General features: G+C 38.9%; 1 long non-coding RNA gene across 1 annotated transcript; it reads right to left on the reverse strand.

Moving 5' to 3' along the window:
• Positions 1-2,080: 2,080 nt before the first annotated feature.
• Positions 2,081-6,902, reverse strand: LOC122992359. The gene is made up of 3 exons (XR_006406029.1): positions 6,380-6,902; positions 6,121-6,259; positions 2,081-2,692 (listed from the first exon to the last, which is right to left on the reverse strand). It is a non-coding gene; the product is annotated as an uncharacterized LOC122992359 (long non-coding RNA).
• Between the last annotated feature and the right edge of the window lie 677 nt (positions 6,903-7,579).

A 7,579-nucleotide genomic window follows, 5' to 3' on the forward strand; every position in this document is an offset into this window, starting at 1 on the left:
AACTCAGAAACTCTTCATAACATTTTAACATTTGTTAGCTTGTTACTTTGGAAACACCATTTCAGCATCAGCATGCATCTGTTTTCAGCAAACATGCTGTGTTTAATCCACAAATAAACTGTCAAACACCAAATGGCAGACAGTTAGCATTTGACCTCTTGAACATCTAGCAGCCCAGCTAGTCACTTATGTTGTCTGTCTGCTATTTGGTGCTAGACAGGTAGAGGGTTTATCAAAGCTTTTTGGCTGAAAACAGCTGTATGCTACAGCTTGAAACTACACCCTAAGGAGCATTGAGACTAAACCAAAAGAAGAAGTTGAAACTCCAAAAAATAAGCTGAAAGATATTAAAATGTCCTATAGAGCTGAGGGGGATCTGTGGCATCAGTTGATAATGGTTTCTTCACTAAGAATGACTCCGCAATGTTGTTTTGCAGTGTTTGTTATTACTCTTACAATGTAATGTAATAACGTAATGTGTAATGTTACTTAATACATCAAGCAGAAACAGAGCAAAACAAGTATCCTCCTGCTTATGGTCTGTTAAAGTCCAATATTCACTTGTCATTTAGCTCTGGCTTGGTCTGCAAAATCTGTCCAGGACTTTGGGAGCTGCTGCCTGTGGTTTTTATGTCCAGATTAAGCGGTTCATTCTCAGTTGGATCAACAGCAATAGCAACCATTTTACATTTTATTAGTTCTTTGATTCATCACTAAAATAAAAAATATTGCTTCTACAATGCTAAATCTGATCACGCAATAATCCATCATTATTTACCAAAAACCATTGCAACATTGCTTAATCTAAACATGCAATGTACAACAGTTCTACAACCATTATTATCAACTGCATGAAGTCATAATGGTGTCATTATGCTATTCTGGATTCACACTCTCAATGAAGTATAACCATGTCCATCACCACAAGCCAAAATCTGATTGCGAATTGTTCAAAACTATTTCCTCCAGTCATAAATCCAGTGTGTTTGCAGATGTTAACTTTCCAACACATAAGTCATGAACCAAGGGGGAATTAGATAAGTCATGTAGGGAGAGTTTGTGTTTTGGCTATGAAGTACTTAACAAATGTGTTTTTAACAACTTTCTAACATCCTCTTAGCTGCCAGACCTTTCTTTGCCATTACCATAGCTGTCCCATGACCTGAGCTCTGTACAGTAGTTTAGTCTCCCAGGGCTGCAGCAGTTTGAGATGGGGAAGTGAGCAGACATAATTTTGATTTGAAAATTAGACATTTGCCATTTGAAAAATGCATGAATGCAGTGACCCTATCCTTATGAGTTTTCAGCTCTCGTTATTCAACTTAATGTTTACACAGTAAGCCTATTAAGGTCTTGAAATACCTTAGTCAAACATAATTTCTTGAAGTGTGGGTGGACCTGGTTGGCAGGTCTGTCATGGGCACTGCTGTACAAAATTCCAAATATTTAATCCTCAAGGTAAACTTTGAACTTAAAGCAAAGAGGCAATGATTATTGCAAATTCACTGTAATGCCATCTGACATGTTTAATGTCTTTAATAAAATATCATTAAACATCTTATGAATGCAGTTGACATAGAGCAAGTGAATAGAGGGAGAAGGGGATGTAAAGACTGGCCACCACACCCTTGGCAGATGTTGACACAGTATATGGACTGTCTACAGTAAGGGTGTGTCTGTCCTATTACAGCCTATTGATCAGTTGTGTTTTCCCAGACTCATTCATAGAAAAATTGGAAGCAGCTGCACCATCTGCCTCCTCTGTTCACAAACCTTTGGATGTGTATACAGGACATATTTCTGGAGTTAATACAAATGTCTCATTACCCAGCAAGCCTATGTCAACTATCATTTTGTTCAGTTATATCATAGTCAAGTCTAAATTTTGTGATTGATGACTCAACAATTAATTGTAACTTCATTAGTTCCATAAGTAAGATTGTGACCTTTTTAATGCCTACTTTTGATCTTTGCTTCTATGTAACATTGTGAGACTTTGACAGACTTTGTTATTTTTTTTATTGTATTTAATGATATTCAACAAAAAATACATATATACACATACAACAAGTTTAAAAAGACAAGTGACATTGATGCAGAATACAGAAACAATATAGATGAAAGGAAACATACAGTACATATATTTGACAGAGTCAACAATTACAGAGAATTTGTGTGTGGGGGGGGTGGGGTTGGTGAGAAGATGGGAAAAAAGGGGAAAAAAGGGGTGTAGTGATGAAAGCAAGGATCCTGGGGGAAAGTTTGATTATCAGCAAGAATTACAAATGTGTCTATGTAATGGCGACTGAAACACAATAGCAACAACAACAATATTATTCTTATTAACATTATCACCACCACCACTGCCATCCATCATCTTCATCATCATAATAACAAGGATGGTGGGATCTAAGTCAGGATGGTGGTGGTGGGGGTGTAGCCTTACAGTCTTATGTGGGTGAATGGTCACTGAAGTTGAGGGGTGACATCGTGGTTCAAATGTGTCTATATTAAGGGAGAGACTGACTCTATTACTTACTCATCACTTACTCACATTGCCGAACAGGATCAAAACGTCTGTTTTACAATACATGACTTCACTCAATCTTTCCTCTTCTGCATCTGCCTCTGACCAAGCCTGGCAGCTACTTCTGGCAGTGTGTGGCCATCCAGGCAGAAGTAGCTGGGGTTGCTATGATGTGACAAACAGTGAGACAGCATTGGTTTGCAGTGGCATTGTCTGAGCCGAGCAGGCTTAGAAAAACAGACATCCACCTCCTACTGTGGCCCACTGTTCTGGGCTCCACAACACTGATTACCAGTTGTGAGTTCAAGCTCATCAATGCGTCATTCATCTCAGTCTTTTCCCCCCTCTTTTGGATGTGGAGATGCTGGCCTCTCCTGGTCTCTCCTCACAGAGCCCATCAGAGATAACTCTCTGCTTTCTTATGATAGCTTTACGGCCTTAGCAGGCTTTAATCGGCCATATTTGGATTATTCATAGGTGATAACCCCGAGACTTCAAAGCTGTAGGCAAATTAAACATCAGGAAATTTATCTTTTTGAGCTTCAGATCTACGTATGTCAAAGCTTAGAGGGAGTATTGGAATATTATGACTGCCGGTAAAACTATAAAGATTAATAGAAGAGTAGAGAGAGGCTGAATACTGAGGCTGCTAACCTAATCAGGTTTTCAATTAATATAAATATTTTTAGGAAACATTTTAGGGTATTAGATACCACAAGAGTAAAGGTCTAACATTCATCTTCTTTTAAAGACTTTAACATGAAACTTCATATATCAAACTCTCAACAAAAGCTCATCAATCCAAAACAGCATGACTCTTTCCCACTCTGTGTCTTGTCATGTTTTCCAGTTTTATTGCATGCTATCATCCTTCATTGGCAAAATGATCAAAGCAGATAAAATACGGATGATCAAGGGCAGAGAACAGAATACTTTACTGGCCATGCTGGAAAATAAAATTATGTGCGCTTGATACAAGACACACACAGTGAAAGACAGACTGATATTATGCTACAGACTTTGATGGTTCAATGGTAGTATGGCAACGTATGTAAATCTTTTGTTGCAGTCTTGATGTGTGATTGGATTACTCTGTTTTGTGTCACATTTCTTTCTCATTCTGTCTATGACTCACCACACTGAAAAAATGTTTTCTCACTTTTCCTCCTTGTTTGTTTTCTAACGCTACTTTGAAAGACCGAGATTCATCCGCTGCTTTAGACTTAACACGTTTCATAATGAGAAAGGACATCCTGTCTTTGTAACTACAGGAAGAAAAACTGGCACAACCAGAAACTTCAACCAGCTGCGAAGTGATTAAACTGAAAGGGACTTTTATAAGAAGTGATTGAACTGAAAATGGACTTTTTTATTCCATGGTCAGCACAGAAAGAGGCTAAAGTTCCCCTGTCTGGATAATAAAGTGCCATTTTGCTCAGTGAGATGGCATTTAGAAAAACACACAAACCGCACATTCAGGGCTGACAAAGCTGCCAAAGTGGAAGGATCACAGACATCAATGAAGGCCTTGCAGTAAAGCCAAATAACAGAATGTGTTGTACACACAGAGTATGTTCATGGGGAAATTCAAGAAGTTTTCCACTTTCCAGAAGAAATATGGGACAAAAAAAGGGCATCGTCACCCTTGACAGCATATTTTGAGTGTAGGGTTTAGCTATATGGTCACACATTGGCACTCTGCCTTGCAGAACAATTTTCCCTCAGAAGAAAGCCAACCTGAGCTGACCTCTGGCCTATTAGGAAACTGGTTGGAAGTAAACTGCTCTAAAAGGTCATGGGAGGACCTGATTGGATTTCCCATCATTCAATTCCACCGCAGCTCCACCTGCTAACCACGCTTTCCTCTTAATAAACAAGATGAAAAGTCAACAGCCTCACTGGTGAGGTGAGGTTGTAATGCTTATTGTAAAGAAAACAAAACTAAGAGACAGATAAACCAGTACTGGTAATTGGACCGTGACAGTCTACACTTAATTACAAAATAATCCATCCAACAGTTTATATTTCACATACAGTCACCCCAAGTGCATGGTGGCGCTAAAGGAAAAATCATATCTGTATGAAGATTTGCACCAAATCTATTATCAATGTTGAGATAAAGTGAACATTTTTGACCTGTTGGTGGCACTAGATGAAAAGGATAAGGCACCATGGATATCTGTATCAAATTTCACGGCAATGCATCCAAAGTTCGTCCAGCTTTTTCAATCACTTGCTGTAACCTCTGCCGCAAGGGTGAATTTCAAGTTATTTGATCACACCTGGAAAGAATAGTGCTGACTTGCTCTGATATCTGACACACACTGTAACTCAGGGAGTCTTTCCAAACATGTTAAAATAGGTTCCTTCATTTACTACAGTTGCTTTTTACAGTTAGGCTCAACAATTGTGGATGCCAGCACTTAAAACAGACATAATAAAATGTTAATGACACTCTTCGTTGATGACGGCATACCTGCAGGATATGATCTTTCAAAAGTTATAATTATTCAGTAATGTAATGTAATGATTGTCATTCAGAAGAAATATAGTCTCCATTAATATTTTTTCAACCCCTTTTTCCAACGTCTTTTTGCTCTCTTATCTCCAAGAATCTCCTGGCTCAATAGAAAGCCAATACACGTTTATCTTACCATGACTATTAGGGAGTGATTGTTTGTACCCTTGCGTGCTGGATACTCTGTGGGTTTCTCAGAGGCAGACTGTGAGACCAGTAACGGATGCCAAATTCAAATCTCGCCGAGAGGAAAGTCATAAATTACCGTCCATGCAATGTTGAAGTGGCTCCATGCCGATTTCCATTCTGATACATTGTGGTTTTATTGCTTATCTATTCCTTGCCTGTGGCAAACATTTTCCTAATAATATTTACATCAGTCACGCTCAGGCGTGTGGGTCTTTTTCCTCAGTCCTGCTTGTAAATATTGTGTTTGGGTTAGGCATGACACCGGTGATGAACTGGTCACCCAGGAGTGAGGCTCCCACACACCTTTCAACAAGGAAGGGATTCTAGATACTCCTGACACATTTCCCCCACATGGAGACAAGTACCAACACCAGAGTGGTCTGCAATTGTATAGACCACATGTAAACTCTGTCCAGTAGAAAGTAATTATCAGATAGCTTTGCCAGGTTGAACATGAGGAGAAAATGCATGTAATCATATAATCACAATGATATCTGTGTTTCACATTTCAATGAGCAACATCAGTGTAAGTAGTGTCAATATGCAGATCTGTCTGAAGTTCAGGGGAAAATGTCAGCCAAATAAATAACATTGTTGGAAATACAGAGTAATGTTGTTGTACTGTACATCCATGGGTGTTCACCAACCTGACAGGCAAATATCCAGTTCTACTTTAAAGACGTTCAGTGCAAAAGTCAACTACATTGAGGAATTGTTTTTACAGGCCATTTTCTTTTCATCTGGAGAAAGTTTGTTTAGGCACCAGTGTCTCAATTAGGTACTATGTTTTGATAAGGTGTGGCTCCAGTAATGTCCTTGCTTCAACCTTATCCTCTTTCAAATGATTACATGTTTCCAGCATAGAATAAAGAGCTAGTGCACCTACCTTCTTCCCTCAATCGACTATCTTGCCTTCAGGAATGAAACCTCCGTTTGCCTTTCTTTCTGTGTTATACCTTGGCTGCCAGGTCCTTCTTTTAAAGCTCCCATGCAATAGTGGTTCACTCCTCAACATTTCACACCCCCTAAAAGTAAAAGCGCTTTGATCTTAGCTTCATTACCAACCTAAATATGTCACTGAAAAAGAGAGTGTGGCATAAGAGAAGCAGGGCATGGTAAGTGAAGTCTACATGAACAGTGCTCACTTGGTGGAGTCCACAAAGAGCGCGATGGGATCAATGGAGCTGCCTGTTGGGTGGAGGTAACATAATCTGGAGGTTCTTTTAAAAGATCGGCCCAAGCCCTTATGATTGACTGTGCACTAACCTCGGGAGAAATGCTAGGGATTTGGCCAGTCAAAACATCTCTCGGTGATTATAGAGAAAGGGGAAAGAGAGAGGAGAAAATGAGGGAGGATATATATTGTGCAGTATAGCATGAGTAATAGATGGCTTACCCTAGACAGAAAGCCCCACTTAAACACAAAAGTGATGTCCTTTGAGACTTGAAACCCATCCAAGGTCTCTGCTTTCTCTTATTATTTAAAGCAATGGTAGCCATCCATGCCAGAGGATACTGCAAAAAAGCAGGTTAATGACTGACTCAGTGCTGACTGAGGTATATTTATACTTAAAGAAGGAAAATAAAAGACTTAAAGACACAGTGAAATGAAAAATACATTTCCCAAAGTTTAAATATTGTGTCCCTGTGTTCATTATTGATTTATCTCTTGTTACATGTTGTGATGTGTCACGAAAATCTAGTATTTTTTATATCAAAATCTCTTTATATTCTTGTTCTGTTAAACATCAAAATATTATTGATGAACTCTAGGGCGGTTACGTAAATGTGTCCAATCAAATGTGATTGGGGTGACTAACCCCATCCGTCATATAAAACACACTTGACCGTTAGCTCGTGCGTAGCTAGCAGAGCAATATCTGGCAAAAACATAGTTTACATTTCCAAAGAATGTGGTTAAGGGCTAATTTATTCATTTCACTCTTATCCTCCTCCTCCTCCTCCTGATTTAACAATGTTGGTGAAAGAGTTGTGTGTGGAGGCCAAGAGTCTTCTGCAGCGCTGTACCTCTCTACAGCTCTATTAACCTTTTGCGTTCAGCAACAAAGAAGTACTCCGACTCCTTCTGTCAGCTTCCTGTCTACACTGGAAGTTAGGATATGTCGCGTTGTGTACATTGACATCTACCTGACCAGTTTTTTAACATTGCATACAGCATGAAAAACTTCATAATTAGCTAATTAGACCATTTCTCCCACACAGCACTAGGATCAGTTGCTCATGTTACTGTTATAATAGTCATAGTGACTAGTCAGAATATGTTGGTATTTGTGTTTTATTATGTATTTATAACAATATGATATTGTAAAAAAAAAAAAGTTGTC

This window comes from Thunnus albacares, chromosome 11 (assembly GCF_914725855.1).
Source record: "Thunnus albacares chromosome 11, fThuAlb1.1, whole genome shotgun sequence".
NCBI lineage: Eukaryota > Metazoa > Chordata > Actinopteri > Scombriformes > Scombridae > Thunnus > Thunnus albacares.